Source organism: Cricetulus griseus, assembly GCF_003668045.3.
Source record: "Cricetulus griseus strain 17A/GY chromosome 1 unlocalized genomic scaffold, alternate assembly CriGri-PICRH-1.0 chr1_0, whole genome shotgun sequence".
In the NCBI taxonomy this organism is placed as follows: Eukaryota; Metazoa; Chordata; class Mammalia; order Rodentia; family Cricetidae; genus Cricetulus; species Cricetulus griseus.
This window is the reverse complement of record NW_023276806.1, coordinates 60,095,239-60,114,811: the sequence shown is the minus strand read 5'-3', so window position 1 is coordinate 60,114,811 and position 19,573 is coordinate 60,095,239. Positions and strand designations below refer to the sequence as shown.

The 19,573-nt window shown below is 47.4% G+C and overlaps 6 non-coding genes across 6 annotated transcripts; 3 read left to right on the top strand and 3 right to left on the bottom strand.

Annotated features, from left to right (window-relative positions):
* Positions 1-10,529: 10,529 nt before the first annotated feature.
* LOC113833230 lies at positions 10,530-10,693 on the top strand. Its single transcript, XR_003480789.1, has one exon. It is a non-coding gene; the product is annotated as a U1 spliceosomal RNA (small nuclear RNA).
* A 448-nt stretch (positions 10,694-11,141) lies between these two features.
* Trnan-guu lies at positions 11,142-11,215 on the top strand. Its single transcript has one exon. It is a non-coding gene; the product is annotated as a tRNA-Asn (tRNA).
* An 816-nt stretch (positions 11,216-12,031) lies between these two features.
* Trnah-gug lies at positions 12,032-12,103 on the top strand. Its single transcript has one exon. It is a non-coding gene; the product is annotated as a tRNA-His (tRNA).
* Positions 12,104-15,153: 3,050 nt separating this feature from the next.
* Positions 15,154-15,225, bottom strand: Trnah-gug. Its single transcript has one exon. It is a non-coding gene; the product is annotated as a tRNA-His (tRNA).
* An 816-nt stretch (positions 15,226-16,041) lies between these two features.
* Trnan-guu lies at positions 16,042-16,115 on the bottom strand. The gene has a single exon. It is a non-coding gene; the product is annotated as a tRNA-Asn (tRNA).
* A 448-nt stretch (positions 16,116-16,563) lies between these two features.
* On the bottom strand, positions 16,564-16,727 carry LOC118237644. The gene has a single exon (XR_003480796.1). It is a non-coding gene; the product is annotated as a U1 spliceosomal RNA (small nuclear RNA).
* Positions 16,728-19,573: the final 2,846 nt, after the last annotated feature.

Genomic DNA, 19,573 nt, shown 5'->3' with positions numbered 1-19,573 from the left:
CTGGCCTCAACTCAGAGGTCCACCTGCCTCTGTCTCCAGTGTCCTGGAATTAAAAGCATGTGCCACCACACCCATCAAGTTAAATATATTTTTGCAATATACTGTTTGTATCCCCAGTCTTTTTTTAAGTGATTTATTTATTTTTAATGTTGGATCCACTGGAACTACAGACAGACAGTGGTGAGCTGCCATGTGGGTGGTGGGAACCCTGATCCTTTGGATAGCCAGAGCTTTTAACCACTTAACCATCTCTCCAGCCCCCAATGAAAGGGGTAAACTAAACTAAAAGGCTTCACTTCTAGGAACCAGACCCTCAGTCAGCCCCTGCTTTAGTAGCTATGACAGGCTACAGAAAAGACACATGGGCCTCTGACACAAGGAAACTTGAGATCCTCTGGCCTCCCAGAGCCTAGGGCCAAAACTGAAAACAAAGAAACTTGTAGAGGACAATGTAAGCCACGCCTGCTAGAAGTGTGCCTGGCCACGCCTGTCAGGGCTTGGTCAAGGTGAGGTCAGGATGACGAGTGACAGGGTTTTAGGGGGCTGCAAGGCACATGGGAGCCCCTTCTCTCTGGCCTCCTTGCCTGCTCCCCCTAGCATGCTCTGGCTTGCGTTTGGCTGATATTTTTCTGATAAAGGATATCCTTATCATAAGATCCTTTTATTTCTCAATTGAAACTCCAGACCTCTAGCCTCCTAGGTACTTGGTTCCTGGGAACTGTTTGGCCACAAAAGAAAACCCCAGGAGAGACCAAAACCTTTCCTATAGTCTCCAGGATACAGTTCTAAAAACTATTGTATCTATGAATAACAGGCTACCTGCAGGTAACAAGACAAAGCCATAGAAACCACAGAATGTTCCTTCTCAGCACTGACCAATGAGAATAATTGATATACAAGTAATCTCATGCCAAAATATGACTTTGAGAAATTCTCCTAATTGTTCCCCAAATGTCAACCAATCAGAAACCAACCCGTACCTACTGATGTAATCCTATAACTTTTGTCTTTAAAACCTAGCAGTAGACAGAGAACTTCACCCCCTCTGGAGGCTGCTGCATTAGCTTGCTAGACAGGGTCCCTCCCGAGGTAGGATAGACAATTTAATAAACCTCATGCATTTGCATCGGTGGTCTATCTCCCTGGTCTCTTTGTGGATCCTTGTGACTCAGGCACAACACCACGTCCTCACTTTCAGATTGAAAAACTCTTAGAGGCAGTAGTGTTGCAGGATGAAAGTTTTATCATGGCCCAGGCCTTCTCACTCCCCACTGGAATAGTGGAAGAGCAGCAGAATATTAAGTAGTGGCATATTGGGATCCACAGACAATTTCTAGGGAATGCAGAGACGGTGGATTCAACCACGGGTCAGCCAATCAAGACAGGAAAAAAGTTCACAAAATTCACAAAAGCAGAACTGACTGTTTACAAAAGAGTCAGCCAAATTGGAACAGGCAGCATGTTTAGAGTCTTAAGATTAGAACACATTTGGTGCCCTTTGTTTATCATCAATGTGACAGGTTTGACAACCTCGTGCTTTTTATCTACCTCTAAGATTACAACCCCACTGTGACAGGCTTTACAATTCCATGTTTCTGTTGTGGATATTTGTACACTGTGTGAAGATGTATTGCTGTAATTGGAGTAATAAAGAGCTGAATGGACAACAGGAGAGGATAGGTGGGATTTCCGGGGAGAGAGAGGAAGCAGAGGAGGAATCTAAGTGCTAGGATTTCACTACAGACTCTGAAGAAGTCAGACATATGGTACAGAACAGAGATAACCTAGCCACATAGCAGAATGTAGATTTAAAGAGACAGGTTAAACCGGGCGTTGGTGGCACACGCCTTTAATCCCAGCACTCAGGAGGAGGCGGAGACAGGTGGATCTCTGTGAGTTCGAGACCAGTCTGTGGTCTACAAGAGCTAGTTCCAGGACAGCCTCCAAAGCCACAGAGAAACCCTGTCTCAAAAAAACCAAAAAAAAAAAAAAAAAAAAAAAAAAAAAAGACAGGTTAATTTTAAGTTATAAGAGTGGGAGGGACAAGTCTAAGCTAATGGCCAAGCTTTCATAATTGATAAGAAGCCTCCCTGTTGTTATATGTGGACAGGTTTGCCGGGGCCTGGCTTGTATCAGTCCCACGATACAGAGGCCATCTGTTCTCACTGATGTCTTTGAGGCTGTAATCAGAGTCATCCGAACAGCCTCGGGTACATCCCTGAGTGGGAATTCGTGGACCTAGGGAAACTCCTAGCTACTCCTCGGTGTTAAGGATGAATCACAGACACATCTTGTCATCTCAGGAGGGCTCTCAGTCTATGCTGGAAACTGGAGTCTTTGGTTTATTCAGGCATCCTCTTAAATAGCTTTCTAACAGTGGGGTTGACCGCAGAAAACATCTATCATGTATAAAGCTGATATCAAAAAATTCTTTTAACCCTAGCAGCACACAGTCCCTAGGCACCTAAACAAAGCTCTCAGAACAGATGCTGGCACACCCAGGGCCTAGGTCTGTTATTATGAAAACTAGGAGACATTCTCCACTGTGACCAAGCCATCCATCAGTAATTAGCAGGAAATCTAAAGACAATGGAAGATTCAGGCTCCTGGAAATAGAGCAGAGATTTGAACCCCAAACTTTATAATCAATATTTTCGGGGGGCCCTGACAGTGGTTCCAATAAGAAACTATATATTTTACAATCCCAAAGGCAAATGTTTTATCTCCTGCTTTACTTGATGATATTCAATAAATCCTATTGCACACGTGGGTTGGGCCAGATGAGGAATTTAACTCTTAATACATGTAAAGAAAACAGAGCTGCTGTTCAAGAAGCTTCCCTCCTCTGTCCGTTTTGGACCCAGCCTCAGCTCCATTTTAACACAGTGTATAGGTTGTGTACGTGTGGCTATTGATTTTAGCTTAAGAATTTTCCTGGTTGTAAAGATTTCTCAGGACACCCTATGGGACCTTCTTTGTTATGTCATAACTCAGTCACCACTCATCACAGGAGAATGAGATTTGTAAAAACTGCCCAGCAACTCAGAGAATTTCTTCTGTACAAGGGTCATGATCCCAAGTACAATAGATTCACTGCTCTGATAAATTTTAGCAAATACTCTTAGGGAACAGCTATGGTCTCAGGCCAACTGCCCTCTTGGTCAACTTGCAAACCTTACCACTGTCCTTGGAGACTGGAAAGCCATCCTTGTTGTCTCCTCAGCTCTAGACACACCTTATTTTTCATTGCACAGTAAGTCTGTCTAAAACGAAAGCAGTCCTGACAATTTAAATGTGACTTATACACAGGGTAAATATTTTCAAAACAAGAACAACAAATGTAAGTTACAAACTTTCTTATTCCAAGAGGGAAGAACCAGGGCACAATCAAATCAAAGCAAAACCAAAAATCCAAATGTGATTTACTTAGTGTGCAAGATCAGTGACTCACGATCTTCCGGGCTTCAGGGCATCTGGCTGGGCAGCTCCACTTATGCAGTTCTGCCTTCCAGAGCACCGGTAACTTCTCATAGGCTTCTTTTTACCTGTTGGACCACTGAGACACTTCCAGAAACCAGTGGTCTCATGGGGCTGTAGGTATGGTAAGCATACCTGCCAGGGGAAACACCATAAATCGGGAAGGTGGCTTTTCCAGGACAGGGAGTTTTGAGGGACTGTACTACTTTGTCTTGGCAAAGGTTGGCAGTCACTTTTTTGTGTCATGCTTGTCTAGTTTGGACAATATACTGTCAGCAATCGAATCAAAGGCAGTTTCTTTGCCCAAATGGCTAGTATTTGCCAGAAAGAATGCAAACTTTACAGAGACCTTCTTTGATGCCCCTCATCTTCTTTTGAAGTCAATGCATGCTGTCAAGAGCAGACACACCTCACTGTCAAAAAGGCCTTATATTATTAAAGTATTTTGAATTCCATATATTGTGGGTCTTTGAAGTATTTGAAGATCATCTATCTACCCAAATATATCTGTTTAACCTTGAAGACATACCTAATATGACTACAGTTTCATTATTACAGATGACTATTACCTGTATTTATTAATTATAAATTACATTTTAAAATGAGCTGTGTAATCACAGTACAGAAAAGAAAAGTAGAAACAAGTCAGGTATGGGTAGTGCACCAGGCACTAAGAAGGCAGAGTCAGGTTGATCTTTGTGAGTTCGGGGACAGCCTGATCTACACAGTGAGTTTCAGGACAGACAAGGTTGTTATACAGGGAACCCCTGTCTCCCAAAACAAAAACAAAAAAAAGTAGAAAAATATATGCTGTGTAACAAATTAACTATAAATTTGTATCAATAAATCAATATGTATACCAAAGTAAATATTCTGAGATTAATAATTTTTTGGATTAAAGTAGATCCAATAATCTATCCTTTCATCTCATTTCTATATCATATCCCCCTTTTTTCATTTAAGAAGAGATCTTTAAATTTAACTATTTGTTTAGTTTTTTTTCTATGACAAATGACAACTTGTAACCAACCCCCTAAAGAATGACATCCATAAAACATTGATTCACGAAAACTGACCCACACTAGATATCTTGAGAAAGTGGGTGTTGTTTTCTTGCCTACTGATGGGAGAAGTCCTTCTGTGTATATGTTTCTCTTCTTGGTTGATGAATGAAGCATTATTGGCTGATGAGGCAGGAAGACAGATGGGATTAGGAGAAGAGAATTCTGGGAAAGGAGGGCAGACAGAGCCCTCCACAGGGTCCACATTTAGGGCCCCAAAGGAGCAACAGGTCTGACTCTTTTACAGTAAGATAAGACCACATGGAAATACTTAGATTAAGAGACACGGGTTAATAATTAAGAGAGAGCTAGGCAATACAAAGTCCTAGGACAACAGATTTATAATTAATGTAAGTCTTGGTGTGCTCATTTGGGGCTGAGAAGGGTGGTGGGAACAGGCTGGAAAAAGAAACCTCCAGCAACAGAGACACTGTCTCTGTGTTAAGTACCTCTCATGAATCTTGGGAGTAAAGGCCTGAGCTCTGATTCACTCTCAGTTAACCCAGGGTAGTCTTGGACTCAGAGATCCATCTGCCTTTCTCCTGAGTCCTGGGATTAAAGATGTGTGCCTGGCTTCTATGGCCTGTGGCTGACTTTGCTTCCTGAATCCTGAGGCAAGCTTTAATAAATCTTAAATAGCATTATCACTAAAAACGGGGCTCTCCTCCATCAGAGACTTATTCATCTGGTGGGTTGACATCTGAATTATTAACTGTCATCTGTTGCATTTATTTGTATCATGGCCTGCAACAGCTCCTGACACTTGCCAGCAGCCACTTACTGGTCCACAAACACATTTACATAGTCAAAACACATCTATTCATTTTAAAAAGGAAGCAAGGGCAACTGATGAACTTTTATTAACCAGAAATTTCATGTATTTGTTAAAGCATATAGAATTTATATTTTCCAGGTTAGCATGGAGCTCACTATGTAGACCAGGCTGGCCTCAGACTCACACAAATCTACCTACCTCTTTTTCCCAGGTAATGAAGTTAGTAACTTATCCACCTGATGGAAAAAATAGTTCACCGAATTTTAGAATGAGGAATAAAGGGAAAGTCACCTCAGTGACAAAAATCACATAGCAATATAGCTGTTTTGTTTTGTTTACAGGAGGACTTGTTTTGCCCTTGAGACAGGTCTCACTTTGTACCCCTGGGTAGCCTGGAAATCACTTTGCAGAACAGGCTGGCCTCAAACTCACACAAATCCACTTCTCTCTGCTTCTGAGTGCTGGGATTAAAGGTGGGCACCACCATGCTGATTGTGGTGATTTTTATTTTACATTTTGCTTGCCTGAAGGTCTATAGTGTGTCCCGTGCATGCCTAGGGCCTGCAGAGGCCAGAGCAGGGTTCTGGATTTCTGGAAGTGGAGTCTTTTGTGAGACAGAGTGTGGACGGTGGGGAATGAAGCTGGGCCAAATGCAGAGGCAGCAATGCTCCTAACCCCTGGTCCACCTCTCCAGCTCCCATACAGGAGTTTTTACTTTTCCTTTTAGCACAGTTGCTGTTTATGTACCAAATAGTGTTAACAGCAGGGGTAGCAGTAAAGGTCAGACCTGTCAAAAAGCAAGACTTGTAGGTTTGTGGGTGAAGAGCACATTCTGGGCAAAGTGAAGCTGACAGCCATAGTAAACTTTTAACAACTGCTTTCTGCCTGAAGAGCCTACATCCTGTGTACAGAGGTAAGCTTTTGACAAGTGCTTCCTGCCTTCCAGCCACGTAGTTAGGGTGGACAAAGGTTAGCTTGTAACTTTTGCCTCTATGGGACTCCCTGGGTAATTCCCTTAACTTTTAACTATCCTCCTACTCTCTGCCTTGCATTCTTTCAGGGACAGCAAAAGGCAACTGTGTCAGCCACAGGCTTTCCCAATCATCTTAAGTTAGCATCCTACAATGAAAAGTTGTAAATCTTACAATGTAATGTGACTTGAAGCCTGACCTCAAGGTTGTAAAAGCTCTTTGACCCACACCTGGTGCTTAATGTTTCTACAAGAAGAGGCTCAAAACCAGCTCCCATTGTCACAGTGTCAGAGGCATGAACTCTGACATGTGGTTCCAGCGAGCTGGAAGTGTTTTGGGCCCCTGGATGACTGGAATAAAATTTGCTTCTGGTTCCTAGTCTTCGGTGGTCTGTTCCCTATTATTGGTGGACATAACTAAACAGTACTGCTTATTTATTTATTTATTTATTTATTTATTTATTTATTTATTTTGTTTTTTCGAGACAGGGTTTTCCTGTGGCTTTGGAGGCTGTCCTGGAACTAGCTCTTGTAGACCAGGCTGGTCTCGAACTCACAGAGAACTCACTCTGCCTCCCAAGTGCTGGGCAGTACTGCTTATTTTATATTAGGAAGAGAATTGGGACTCCAATAGGAGTCACTTTATAAATGGTAGAGACTGGAGAGTTGGCTGAGGCGTTAAGGAGCCCTGGCTACTCTTGTAGAGGACCCAGATTCAGTTCCTGGAACCCACGTGGTCGCTCATGCCCACCATATATCCAGATACGGGGTTCTGTTGCCCTCTCCTGACATCCTCGGGCACTGCATGCCATGTAGTATACAGATACACAATCGCAAAAGCACTCATATGCATAAAGTAAATCTTTAAGATACACATTTTATCTAATTGACCTTTTAAAGCCCCAGGTGGGTGTGCTATAAGGCTTCTCAGATATTTCTCTAATCAGGAAACAAGGGCTTATAGTTATAAACATCATAGATGTCCTGCCTGTTTTGCATAAATTGCATCTCAAGAGTTAACTAAAAGCTTTGTGTATTTCTAGGAAGTCTGGGGAGAGGGGCGCTTGGAGATGTGGCTCATCAGTTAAGAGCACTGGTCCCTCTCGTAGAGAACCCAGGTTTGGTTCCCAAGACCCCTGTGATGTCCCAGAGCTATCAACATTTCCAGTTCCAGGGGATCAGACACCTCTAAAGGCACCAGGTACTCAATAAAAAAAAAAAAAAAAAAAAAAAAAAAAAAAAAAAAAAAAAAAAAAAAAAAAAAAAAAACACTGTCAGAAGGGACACCAGCCTGCCCCAGCATGGCAATGATGACACTGGAAGGCCTTGCCCTTCTCCGGTCCCCCCCTCCTCCCTCTGCCTTGCTAAAAACAAAAACAAAAGCAAAAACAAAACCAAAAACTTTTACATTCCTAGAGCTAGCCACCAAGGTCTACTCCCTGAGTGGACCACTTCCTCTTCCTCCTGAGGCTGACTACAAGTCCAGCAATCAAAAGCTCATCCTGACACTGGGTTTCCCTCTTTTACCTTGATTGAAAGACTTAAAAATTAGCAAAGAAATATAGCCCAGAAACTGACCATGACTACTACTATGACTTAGTGCCTGGAATTTACCAGCCACCAGCAATTACTCCCTTACAAGGCCATAAGATAACTGGGTACCAAGAATTCCCAGATGGCCACCCTCCCCGAGGGGCTCATGAAGGAAACAGATTTCCCCACCAGCCAATGTGTCAATAATTAACAATTAATTTGCTCGCACATCCTGAGGTCTGCAGGTTTTACAACTGGTGGGGTCAGGAGGCTATCTGATTCCCAGGCATCCCCTCAAGACAAAGGGCCTCCTAGGAACCCATGACTCCTGGGTTCAATGGACAGAGAGTCCAGGCACCTCCGTAAGCTTATGGTTTTTGCCTTTAAAAACGCCTGTGCCTGGGGGACGGGGCTGCTCTCTAGCTTGCATGCTGGGAGAGTGCATTTGTATAAAGTCCACCTTTCATTAAAGCCTCTTACTGTTTGCATCAAGTTTCTGCCTCCTCATGGTGATTGGGGTGGCCCCAGTAGTGGGAAAAGATTCTGGAGCCTGAGCTTGGGGTGGGGTGAGGTGGGGGAGAGTAGTGGGTGGGTGAGGGGGCCGGTGGTGGTGGGTCTTACAGATAAACTGCCATCTGCCTCTGGGCCAGGTCCCTCTGTCTCCCCTCTATCCAGAGGCAGTCCTTTGTCTGTCTGGCACAAATATCATTTCCCCCTCTACCTTGTACCCTTTTCTTTTTTCTTAGTCTTCCATCTCATCTTTGTCTCTGATTCCCTGCTCCTGTCCCTCTGGGGCAAATGCATCTCCTTTGTGCTGAGAAGGTGGTCTGGGGGTGGGGGGCAGTGCCTATGCTGATCACTTCCCTATCCAGCTATCCAGCTATCCAGCTATCCAGCTATCCATCTACAGCAAGCCCTGAACACCCTGACACACTTGAAACACAAGAAAAAGACCCGAACACCAACTTTATGAAGATGATATAAGTCCTTAAGGAGAAATGAATGAATCATTCAAAGGAAACCGGGGTGGGGGTGGGGTATCAAACTGGTGAAGGAAATGAATAAAACTGTTCAAGACCTGAACTTGGACATCAAAGCAATAAAGAAAACACGTACTGAGAGAATCATGGAGAAAACACTGTTTTCTTTATAAAACAGCTATATTCCCAACAAAACTCCAGGTAGCTGTATCCAAAACACTGGAAATGTGTATTTAGTATCTTAGGCATCTAACAATTATAAATACGGGCAAACATGTTAAGAATCCTGCAGACACTTTCTTCTGACCAACAAAACTGCACTAACCAATTTGTTGGATCTTTCCCTTTTGAGCCTTGAGACAATGAGAGCAGAGTTTTTGTTTTTATCTTTTTTTTTTTTGTCTTTATAATTGAGTCATCTATTTACCTTTGTGATACGCATGCATGCACATTCATCATTTGTATTTTACCTCAGTCACTTTAACCTTCTTTGCGCCTGAAGCTCCAGATAAATTCTTGTTCCAAGGAGAGCACTTAAATTTCTGATGTAATGGCAAAACATTAGGATCATCTGTAAACCTTACAACGCAGTGTTGTGTCTGTGAGTGGGTTAAAGAGGTTTTAAGGTAGCCGGGTGTGGTGGCAGAAAGCTTATTCAAAGTGCTTTTTGTAGACAGGGTAGACCCTGTGTTGGGGTGGTGGTGGGGAGGGCGATGAAGAGGGATGAAGAGAGGCAGAGGGAGAGATGGGGTAGAGACGGGGAGAGGGACAGGGAGAGGAGAGGGATCTTTCAAAGGGCCAGAGAGATGGTTTATAGGCCAGGAAGGGCAAGGGCAGTTGCCATCCATCAGGCTCCACAATCCACGAGCTTGATCCACGTACTAGGCAAGGCGGAAAGAGATCTGGCTGTCACAAAGTGTCCGCTGGCCTCCACACTGGAGTCGTGGCGCACAGCCTGCCCCTCCCCCACGGACACAACACGGAAAAGAGAGTACTTACTTATTTTGTGTACATGTGTTTGTGCCTGAGTGTGTGTGTGTGTGCACGACTTACATGCAGGAACCCAAGGAGGTCCAGAGAGGGGACAGTGATCCCCCTGAACCAGGAACACAGACTTGGGTCACCCCAAATACCACGTCCCGACTTAAAGTGTCAGTTGCGTGATCATTCTGTAGAAGAGAAAAGAAAATCATACACAAGAGCCCTGTAAAATCCAGTGGTGGCGACGTGAGGCAGTGAGGTTCTAGCGAAGCGGGGAGACCTCTCTCTGAGTGCTCAGGGCTGGCTCCGGTGCTGCCTGACGACCTGGTTCACAGCAACGCCGGTGACAAGGCTGTCAGGCCATCGGGGTGGGTGACCAACGGCTCTTTAGGGCTTTGAGATAACTCAGGGCGATTTGTGTCCGGCCCTGCAACGCTCCATCCAGCTCTCCTAGAGCAAGAAAGTCCAACAAACCGACCGGACCAAGGGAGGGGTGTGATGTCACCCTTGGGTGCGACTCGGGGGCGTGGTCTATGCAGATGAGGGTCGCGCAGGGGCTGCCGCGTCCTCACTGAGGCGAGAACTCGAGGGATTTCGCGCGCGGCCTGGGGGGATCGCGGGTGGGCGGGCGTGAGCGTAGCGCAGGAGCGGGGTGCGCGTCGGCGGAGGCCCCGGAGCGCGCGCGGCGAAGTGACCGTGTGTTGAGAGCGCAGGGCCGGTGTGGCTGGGTCGGGCCTGCGCGTGTGGAAAGCATACTTACCTGGCAGGGGAGATACCATGATCAAGTAGGTGGTTTTCCCAGGGCGAGGCCCACCCATTGCACTTGGGGTGTGCTGACCCCTGCGATTTCCCCAAATGCGGGAAACTCGACTGCATAATTTGTGGTAGTGGGGGACTGCGTTCGCGCTCTCCCCTGGCATTTCCTGTAACAAAAGTCAGATGCTTTTGAATTCAGGTTCTCGTTCTTTCCCTCCATTTCCTGCGCGAGCCAGCCCTAGAAACGGCTATCTTAAAAGCCTAAAAGCGTTTTTAGTAATCTGTTTCGTTGTGCCTACCTTAGCACGCACCAGGGAAACATTTCCTGCTAAGCGGAGTGAGCCTGCGGAGCGCTCGGACCGACCCCGATCCTGCCCGCGCGGAGTCCCCGAACCCCATGTGGCGGCGGCGGGGTCCCGGATGCGCGGGCGGCTCTTGCGTGGTTCGTAACGTCCGTACGAACTTTGGCTGCGGGCGCGGAAGCGCGGGTTCCGTTGGCTTCGAGGACTCCGGCTCTGGCTGCACGGTCGCCGCCTCTGGTTGCCCCAGGTGTATCCGCCGTGGTGACTCTTGGCTCACCAAGGAGACGCCGCATGATACACTGCACCGTCTCTGTGGCGCAATCGGTTAGCGCGTTCGGCTGTTAACCGAAAGGTTGGTGGTTCGAGCCCACCCAGGGACGACCCAGGCTTTTAACAGCCTTTCCTAATTAATTAAGTTTACTTGTGGAACCGTCTGCAGACAAAGCACATTCCTCCATCCTACTCAGAAATCCCCGAATCCCACCCAGCACCCCGGCTTATGTACAAAACAGCCTTACCTTGCCTGTCACGGTTATGGTTATTTATGATTGGCCTCTGGTAACGAAAACAACAAAGCCAATTTTTATTAGGGGTGGGGGGCACCTGTGGACAACCTCCACCTGCTATCTCTGGTTTATTTGGGAATGGGTGGGTAGAGTGGGAATCCTTTGTTAATAAAGGAAAATTAGGAACCACAAGTTGCCAAAGCACAGGAACGGACCAGATTTTAATAAAGCAGATAAACGTTGCACCACTGGGCGACCGCAACGCAATTCGTAATCAGAGCACCCTCGAACCAATTTAACTCGGAAACCATGTGGTGTGGAGACACCAAAACACATCCCGGAAACGGGCGGCCAGGCCGTGTGTTAGGGAACCCGGGGCTGGCGGGGTGGTTGTGGTCTCTGCAGGCTGGCGGCGTCTCTGTGCGGCTGGTTTGCTCCGCAGCTCTTTGGAAGGAGCCCGCAGCAGTTTGTCTCCTCCCGGGGTGCTCCAGCCACGGCGGAGCGGAGGGCGATGGAGGTCTCCAACGCGCTTGGGGACATACTGCGCCTGCGAGGATGGCATCGACCCACGGACTTCACAGCTCGCACCTGCCCTCACCACCCAACCGAGGCACAGAGGCTCGCCCTGGGTGCCGGCCCGCGGAAGGGGACTGAGGCTCGCGCAGAAAGCCGTTGTCGGGCTCGTGGCTCGCCGTGATCGTATAGTGGTTAGTACTCTGCGTTGTGGCCGCAGCAACCTCGGTTCGAATCCGAGTCACGGCATTGGTCATCCCTCCTGTCTGGCACGCTGCTTTCTTGCCCCCTGCACCTCTCGCCTCATTAACGTCTTGCCACAGACTCCAGTCACCTCCTTCGATGTTGGTACAGTTTGGAGCAAGGAGGCTTCATTGTCAATCACGCTGTCTCAGCTGCCAATCACCTCTAAGACCTCGGACATACTAAGCACCTTTCTTTCCCCCTTTGAGCAACGCTCCATCCCTAGTTTTGGTCTTGGTCTGAATGCTCCTATCTGGTAATTTGTCATAACAATAACACAATAAGTGGAAAAGCTTGTTTTATATGTCCTGCCCCCCCCCCTCTCTCCCCACACACGCACACGCACACATCCTGACTAAGGAAACTTGAGAATCATAAACTACATACCTCCAGTGATCCGTTCTCCAGGTCCCCACTGAGAGGTGAGACGAAACTGCTTCTGACCACAATGCAGGATTCCAGGACGGGAGATCAATTATGTCTCCGTGTGGTCTTTAAGCAAGTGACGTGAAACAATTTTGTTAGTTGCGTAACAGAATAGGCATTTTCCAGGCTATTTGAAATTAATTTGAAACCCATTTGGCACACACGTTTAAAAGTGGGCAATAATCTCACAGTATAAAAGAGGCTGAAGAAGATCCAGCCTAATGGACACTTAGGAGACAATTTGATTTGCTCTTTAACACTTTGAAAAAATCATGTTCTTGCATTCGTATAAGCTCCCATGCGCTTGTTAGCACATTCCTGCCAGCATGCTGTGGGCTAAGGCAGTGACTTGAAGGAGCCTGTTCTCTCCTTCCACTCCAGCACGTGGGCTCAGGGATTAAACTTGAGCTCAGACTGGGCTGCAGGTACCTTCACAATCTGAGCCGTCTTGCCAACAGGTCATTTTGTGAAAACATAATTTTACTATCTTTGGAATAATAACTATTATAATTATGTTAGCTTGAAAATCCTTAAAATAACCCTAGTCTTTTTAACTCAGTTGTCTCATCCATAATGTCTGGCATTATTCTATTGTATATATTCTAAATTCAGTAATTAACAACTGTCTTCATCCAAATAAGCTGGAGTCCACCATCAGAAGGAATGGAATGATCAGAATTTACCATCAATACCAGTTATCTCTCCTTTACTATGCTAAATTTGTGTAATAAGCTGGTAACTTATTAATCGAACATATCAGGAGGATTATTGTGAAAGACCCCCGAGGCTCAGGCCCCCAAGATTTCTGCCCTGGAAGACGACCCCAATCACCAGGCAGAGGTGAAAACTTGATGCAAACAGCATGAGACTTTTTTGCAGTTATTTAACCAGCTAACCTCATGTAGCTCAGGCCTTGGTGGATGACTGAGAAAGATGCAGAGAAGCCACAGAGATAGAGATCTTATAGGGCAGAATAAGGGGAGTGTCTAGGGGTATGCGCAGGCTCAGGATTGGTGTGCCTCCAGGCTTGGAGGACTTGCCCTGTGTTGATTGGTCAACTGGTTGTTATGTTGTATAGGCCCTCCCAGGGTGGTTAATATGCTCTGAGTGTCATTGCTGTGCACTTGTCTGTAAAGCACACCCAGAGCCGTAAAGCACAGGCCCACCAGCTAACTTCTGATTGGTTCCTTGCCACGAGGCAGGCATCTGACCTCCTAGTGATCATGGCAAGGTCAGACAAGCACGTGTTAGGCTGTTATGGCTGCTGAAATGGGGAGCTGGTCCCTTCAATTGAAAAGAGGTTGGCTCCTCTCAAAAATTTTTCTTGTCAGGTTGTGAACAATGACAGTTGCTTACGACATCATTGTTTTAATATGGCTTTCTTTCTTTTCTTTCTCTCTTGCCTTCAGCTAATGAATGCTTATTTTCAGTAAATTGAGATCCAAAAATTTTAAATTAGGTTTTAGAATAGACTGTATTTGTTTGGTTAAAACATTAAATGTTGAGCAGGGCACACGCCTTTAATCCCAGCACTCGGGAGGCAGAGGCAGGTGGATCTCTGTGAGTTTGAGGCCAGCCTGGTCTCCAAAGCTACACAGAGAAACCATGTCTGGAAAAACAGTCCTGGGATTAAAGGTGTGTGCCCCCACTGCCAGCTTCTATGGCTGTCTAGTGTGGCTGGCTTTGCAATCTTGATCTTCAATAGCTTTATTAGGTCTTAATGAATATATCACCACAGTATGTCCTGACCCCCCTCATAAATATTTGTCTACATGCTGAATAATTACTGAAAATGAAAATCCATTCTAAGAAACAAGACTACAATTTCCATAGAACACTGTATGTTATAATCAACATAAGAAACTATGATTAACATATATGTGTATATTTCATTTAGAATAGCAGCTTTTTTCCTTTAATTGAAAATAGTTATTTTCTCACACAATGTATCCTGATTATACTTTCCTTTTCCTCCACTCCTCCCAGTTTTTAACCACCTCCCCATCGACTCCCTTTCAGTCTCTTATTCGAAAAGAACAGGGTTCCAAGAAACAACCAACCATGGTCAAATAGAATGTAGAGTGTAACACAGGCCTACACGAGTCGGCATCAGATCCTCTTATATAGCTATCAGGCTTTTTTTTTTTTTTTTTTTTTTTTTTTCGAAACATGGTTTCTCTGTGTGGCTTTGGAGTTTTTCTATACTGGAACTTGCTCTATGGAACAGGCTGGTCTCAAACGAACAGAGGAATCCATCTGCCTCTACTCTTGGGACGCTTTCCCTCCTGTAGGGTCGCCACGTGAACTTCGAAATGACTGTTTTTGCTTCATCTTATTACATTCCACTTGCTATGACAAAAAACCAGATAGGAACATTCGGACCTTGTTATCACAAGGACCAAGACCAAAACTAGGGATGGAGCGTTGCTCAAAGGGGGAAAGAAAGGTGCTTAGTATGTCCGAGGTCTTAGAGGTGATTGGCAGCTGAGACAGCGTGATTGACAATGAAGCCTCCTTGCTCCAAACTGTACCAACATCGAAGGAGGTGACTGGAGTCTGTGGCAAGACGTTAATGAGGCGAGAGGTGCAGGGGGCAAGAAAGCAGCGTGCCAGACAGGAGGGATGACCAATGCCGTGACTCGGATTCGAACCGAGGTTGCTGCGGCCACAACGCAGAGTACTAACCACTATACGATCACGGCGAGCCACGAGCCCGACAACGGCTTTCTGCGCGAGCCTCAGTCCCCTTCCGCGGGCCGGCACCCAGGGCGAGCCTCTGTGCCTCGGTTGGGTGGTGAGGGCAGGTGCGAGCTGTGAAGTCCGTGGGTCGATGCCATCCTCGCAGGCGCAGTATGTCCCCAAGCGCGTTGGAGACCTCCATCGCCCTCCGCTCCGCCGTGGCTGGAGCACCCCGGGAGGAGACAAACTGCTGCGGGCTCCTTCCAAAGAGCTGCGGAGCAAACCAGCCGCACAGAGACGCCGCCAGCCTGCAGAGACCACAACCACCCCGCCAGCCCCGGGTTCCCTAACACACGGCCTGGCCGCCCGTTTCCGGGATGTGTTTTGGTGTCTCCACACCACATGGTTTCCGAGTTAAATTGGTTCGAGGGTGCTCTGATTACGAATTGCGTTGCGGTCGCCCAGTGGTGCAACGTTTATCTGCTTTATTAAAATCTGGTCCGTTCCTGTGCTTTGGCAACTTGTGGTTCCTAATTTTCCTTTATTAACAAAGGATTCCCACTCTACCCACCCATTCCCAAATAAACCAGAGATAGCAGGTGGAGGTTGTCCACAGGTGCCCCCCACCCCTAATAAAAATTGGCTTTGTTGTTTTCGTTACCAGAGGCCAATCATAAATAACCATAACCGTGACAGGCAAGGTAAGGCTGTTTTGTACATAAGCCGGGGTGCTGGGTGGGATTCGGGGATTTCTGAGTAGGATGGAGGAATGTGCTTTGTCTGCAGACGGTTCCACAAGTAAACTTAATTAATTAGGAAAGGCTGTTAAAAGCCTGGGTCGTCCCTGGGTGGGCTCGAACCACCAACCTTTCGGTTAACAGCCGAACGCGCTAACCGATTGCGCCACAGAGACGGTGCAGTGTATCATGCGGCGTCTCCTTGGTGAGCCAAGAGTCACCACGGCGGATACACCTGGGGCAACCAGAGGCGGCGACCGTGCAGCCAGAGCCGGAGTCCTCGAAGCCAACGGAACCCGCGCTTCCGCGCCCGCAGCCAAAGTTCGTACGGACGTTACGAACCACGCAAGAGCCGCCCGCGCATCCGGGACCCCGCCGCCGCCACATGGGGTTCGGGGACTCCGCGCGGGCAGGATCGGGGTCGGTCCGAGCGCTCCGCAGGCTCACTCCGCTTAGCAGGAAATGTTTCCCTGGTGCGTGCTAAGGTAGGCACAACGAAACAGATTACTAAAAACGCTTTTAGGCTTTTAAGATAGCCGTTTCTAGGGCTGGCTCGCGCAGGAAATGGAGGGAAAGAACGAGAACCTGAATTCAAAAGCATCTGACTTTTGTTACAGGAAATGCCAGGGGAGAGCGCGAACGCAGTCCCCCACTACCACAAATTATGCAGTCGAGTTTCCCGCATTTGGGGAAATCGCAGGGGTCAGCACACCCCAAGTGCAATGGGTGGGCCTCGCCCTGGGAAAACCACCTACTTGATCATGGTATCTCCCCTGCCAGGTAAGTATGCTTTCCACACGCGCAGGCCCGACCCAGCCACACCGGCCCTGCGCTCTCAACACACGGTCACTTCGCCGCGCGCGCTCCGGGGCCTCCGCCGACGCGCACCCCGCTCCTGCGCTACGCTCACGCCCGCCCACCCGCGATCCCCCCAGGCCGCGCGCGAAATCCCTCGAGTTCTCGCCTCAGTGAGGACGCGGCAGCCCCTGCGCGACCCTCATCTGCATAGACCACGCCCCCGAGTCGCACCCAAGGGTGACATCACACCCCTCCCTTGGTCCGGTCGGTTTGTTGGACTTTCTTGCTCTAGGAGAGCTGGATGGAGCGTTGCAGGGCCGGACACAAATCGCCCTGAGTTATCTCAAAGCCCTAAAGAGCCGTTGGTCACCCACCCCGATGGCCTGACAGCCTTGTCACCGGCGTTGCTGTGAACCAGGTCGTCAGGCAGCACCGGAGCCAGCCCTGAGCACTCAGAGAGAGGTCTCCCCGCTTCGCTAGAACCTCACTGCCTCACGTCGCCACCACTGGATTTTACAGGGCTCTTGTGTATGATTTTCTTTTCTCTTCTACAGAATGATCACGCAACTGACACTTTAAGTCGGGACGTGGTATTTGGGGTGACCCAAGTCTGTGTTCCTGGTTCAGGGGGATCACTGTCCCCTCTCTGGACCTCCTTGGGTTCCTGCATGTAAGTCGTGCACACACACACACACTCAGGCACAAACACATGTACACAAAATAAGTAAGTACTCTCTTTTCCGTGTTGTGTCCGTGGGGGAGGGGCAGGCTGTGCGCCACGACTCCAGTGTGGAGGCCAGCGGACACTTTGTGACAGCCAGATCTCTTTCCGCCTTGCCTAGTACGTGGATCAAGCTCGTGGATTGTGGAGCCTGATGGATGGCAACTGCCCTTGCCCTTCCTGGCCTATAAACCATCTCTCTGGCCCTTTGAAAGATCCCTCTCCTCTCCCTGTCCCTCTCCCCGTCTCTACCCCATCTCTCCCTCTGCCTCTCTTCATCCCTCTTCATCGCCCTCCCCACCACCACCCCAACACAGGGTCTACCCTGTCTACAAAAAGCACTTTGAATAAGCTTTCTGCCACCACACCCGGCTACCTTAAAACCTCTTTAACCCACTCACAGACACAACACTGCGTTGTAAGGTTTACAGATGATCCTAATGTTTTGCCATTACATCAGAAATTTAAGTGCTCTCCTTGGAACAAGAATTTATCTGGAGCTTCAGGCGCAAAGAAGGTTAAAGTGACTGAGGTAAAATACAAATGATGAATGTGCATGCATGCGTATCACAAAGGTAAATAGATGACTCAATTATAAAGACAAAAAAAAAAAAGATAAAAACAAAAACTCTGCTCTCATTGTCTCAAGGCTCAAAAGGGAAAGATCCAACAAATTGGTTAGTGCAGTTTTGTTGGTCAGAAGAAAGTGTCTGCAGGATTCTTAACATGTTTGCCCGTATTTATAATTGTTAGATGCCTAAGATACTAAATACACATTTCCAGTGTTTTGGATACAGCTACCTGGAGTTTTGTTGGGAATATAGCTGTTTTATAAAGAAAACAGTGTTTTCTCCATGATTCTCTCAGTACGTGTTTTCTTTATTGCTTTGATGTCCAAGTTCAGGTCTTGAACAGTTTTATTCATTTCCTTCACCAGTTTGATACCCCACCCCCACCCCGGTTTCCTTTGAATGATTCATTCATTTCTCCTTAAGGACTTATATCATCTTCATAAAGTTGGTGTTCGGGTCTTTTTCTTGTGTTTCAAGTGTGTCAGGGTGTTCAGGGCTTGCTGTAGATGGATAGCTGGATAGCTGGATAGCTGGATAGCTGGATAGGGAAGTGATCAGCATAGGCACTGCCCCCCACCCCCAGACCACCTTCTCAGCACAAAGGAGATGCATTTGCCCCAGAGGGACAGGAGCAGGGAATCAGAGACAAAGATGAGATGGAAGACTAAGGAAAAAGAAAAGGGTACAAGGTAGAGGGGGAAATGATATTTGTGCCAGACAGACAAAGGACTGCCTCTGGATAGAGGGGAGACAGAGGGACCTGGCCCAGAGGCAGATGGCAGTTTATCTGTAAGACCCACCACCACCGGCCCCCTCACCCACCCACTACTCTCCCCCACCTCACCCCACCCCAAGCTCAGGCTCCAGAATCTTTTCCCACTACTGGGGCCACCCCAATCACCATGAGGAGGCAGAAACTTGATGCAAACAGTAAGAGGCTTTAATGAAAGGTGGACTTTATACAAATGCACTCTCCCAGCATGCAAGCTAGAGAGCAGCCCCGTCCCCCAGGCACAGGCGTTTTTAAAGGCAAAAACCATAAGCTTACGGAGGTGCCTGGACTCTCTGTCCATTGAACCCAGGAGTCATGGGTTCCTAGGAGGCCCTTTGTCTTGAGGGGATGCCTGGGAATCAGATAGCCTCCTGACCCCACCAGTTGTAAAACCTGCAGACCTCAGGATGTGCGAGCAAATTAATTGTTAATTATTGACACATTGGCTGGTGGGGAAATCTGTTTCCTTCATGAGCCCCTCGGGGAGGGTGGCCATCTGGGAATTCTTGGTACCCAGTTATCTTATGGCCTTGTAAGGGAGTAATTGCTGGTGGCTGGTAAATTCCAGGCACTAAGTCATAGTAGTAGTCATGGTCAGTTTCTGGGCTATATTTCTTTGCTAATTTTTAAGTCTTTCAATCAAGGTAAAAGAGGGAAACCCAGTGTCAGGATGAGCTTTTGATTGCTGGACTTGTAGTCAGCCTCAGGAGGAAGAGGAAGTGGTCCACTCAGGGAGTAGACCTTGGTGGCTAGCTCTAGGAATGTAAAAGT